This window comes from Eretmochelys imbricata, chromosome 13 (assembly GCF_965152235.1).
Source record: "Eretmochelys imbricata isolate rEreImb1 chromosome 13, rEreImb1.hap1, whole genome shotgun sequence".
NCBI lineage: Eukaryota > Metazoa > Chordata > Testudines > Cheloniidae > Eretmochelys > Eretmochelys imbricata.
This window is the reverse complement of record NC_135584.1, coordinates 38,374,785-38,377,096: the sequence shown is the minus strand read 5'-3', so window position 1 is coordinate 38,377,096 and position 2,312 is coordinate 38,374,785. Positions and strand designations below refer to the sequence as shown.

Genomic DNA, 2,312 nt, shown 5'->3' with positions numbered 1-2,312 from the left:
CAAAGAGGTTGGGTGCCCGATCAGCGGCGGTGCTGATGGGGGATGGGTTGGAGAACTGGACCGGACGGCATCCCCTCAGTGGCACCAGCGATCTACCCTACAGGGGATGTAACGCCTCCAACAGGGAGGAGCGAGTTAGCAGAGACAGGGCTTAACAGGGCTTAGACTAAGGCCCTGTCCCAAGGTGGGGAAACTAAGGCACAGCTAAGAGGGCTGGGCCCCGAACCCAGCAGCTGAATTCCAGACTGAGCAGCAGAAGGATCCCTCCTAGAAGAAGCTGAGGGCCCTTGTGGGCCACAGTGTTGCAAGATCCTGGGGAAGGATTGCAGGGAAAGATCCATGTGAGAGAAGGGACCCAGTATCAGAAAAAGGCTCCCTGAGGGAAAATTGAACCTTGTGGTTTTAGAGGGCAGCTGATGGTTCCCCAGAAGTCCCGAGGGTGGCCAGATGTCCTGCTTTTATAGGGACAGTCCCAATATTTGGGGCTTTTCCTTATATAGGCACCTAGTACCCCTCACCCCTTGTCCCAATTTTTCACACTTGCTATCTGATCACCCTAGAGGGGTCAAGCATACCAGGCAAGGTCTTCTGCAGAACTTTTACTGCCCCAGGAATTCACAGGGGTCCACCCTTTTGAGTTGTTGTGTGGAAGGAGGGTGAGGGGACTGCCGAGGAAGGAGTACTGCGGAAAGGGATCTGGGGATCATAGTGGACCACAAGCTAAATATGAGTCAACAGTGTAACACTGTTGTTAAAAAGGCAAACATCATTCTGGGATGTACTAGAAGGAGTAGCTGGTGGTAGCGTGGCTGAGTGGTCTAAGGCACTGGATTTAGGCTCCAGTCTCTCTGGGGATGTGGGTTCAAATCCCACTGCTGCCAGAAGAAGTTTTGCGGGGGAGGGATAGCTCAGTGGTTTGAGCATTGGCCTGCTAAACCCAGGGTTGTGAGTTCAGTCCTGGAGGGAGCCATTTGGGATTTGGGGCAAAAACTGGGGATTGGACCTGCCTTGAGCAGGGGGTTGGACTAGATGACCTCCTGAGGTCCCTTCCAACCCTGATATTCTGTGATTTCTATGATTCTATGAGTGTTGTAAGCAAGACACGAGAAGTAATTCTGCTCTACTCCGAGCTGATATGGCTTCAGCTGGAGTATTGTGTCCAGTTCTGGGCACCACATTTCAGGAAAGATGTGGACAAACTGGAGAAAGTCCAGAGAAGAGCAACAAAAATGATGAAAGGTCTAGAAAACATGGCCTATGAGGGAAGGTTGAAAAAATTGGGTTTGTTTAGTCTGGAAAAGACAAGACTGGGAGGGGCCATGATAACAGTTTTCAAGTACATCAAAAACTGTTACAAGGAGGAGGGAGAAGAATTGTTCTTCTTAACCTCTGAGGATGAGACAAGAAGCAATGGGCTTAAATTGCAGCCAGGGAGGTTTAGGTTGGACGTTAGTAAAAACTTCCTAACTGTCAGGGTGGTTAAGCACAGGAATAAATTGCCTAGGGAGGTTGTGAAATCTCCATCATTGGAGGTTTTTAAGAGCAGGTGAGACAAACACCTGTCGGGGATGGTCTAGATAATACTCAGTCCTGCCATGAGTGCAGGGGACTGGACTAGATGACCTCTTGAGGTCCTTTCCAGTCCTACAGTTCTATGACCCCCGGACTCGACGGGAGACGAATGGAAGGGGAAGATGAATGGGAAACCGGTGGTGGAGGACGTTCTGGGGAAAGCTCACTGAACTCCTGAGTTTGGCCAGGAAGAACCTAGCCGGGGCCCAGGAAAAGCCAAAGAGCTGGTACAACAGCCTGCCGGCTCCTATGGCACTGGGGAGCAGGAGAGGGGATCTCAGCTCAGTGCCAAGGGTGCCTGGGGGGGCCCTGTGAAATCATCAGCTAGCGCAAGGGGGTGAGTCGTGTGCTGGAGCTGCCCGATTGGGCGAGTGCACCAGGTCATGCTTTGACAGGGAGACGTTGCTGCGGCCGTGTGCGTGGGCAGGGGAAGGAGAAGGGGAAAGTGAACCTCTGTCCTAAGCCAGGAGCTGGCCTCCTGCTGGAATCAGTCCCCCTCTCTGACCAGCTAACCCCTGTCCGCAGGCAGAGATCAGAGGGGCTGTGTTCGTTCCTGCAGCCGGGTGCCAGCCAGCCAGCCTGGGCTCACTAATCGCGCTGTCCATGGGGGGAGGGGAGATGTTCCCCATTCACAGTCACCGGGAAAACAGCCCAGGACCCAGAGAGAGAGAGGTCAGAGACATGCTGGCTTTAGGGGCGATCCAGCCATCCACCAGCCTTGGGCTTCGCCCCCGGTGCTG

The 2,312-nt window shown here is 53.4% G+C and overlaps 1 non-coding gene across 1 annotated transcript; it reads left to right on the top strand.

Annotated features, from left to right (window-relative positions):
* Nucleotides 1-799: 799 nt before the first annotated feature.
* Nucleotides 800-881, top strand: TRNAL-UAG (transfer RNA leucine (anticodon UAG)). The gene has a single exon. It is a non-coding gene; the product is annotated as a tRNA-Leu (tRNA).
* Nucleotides 882-2,312: the final 1,431 nt, after the last annotated feature.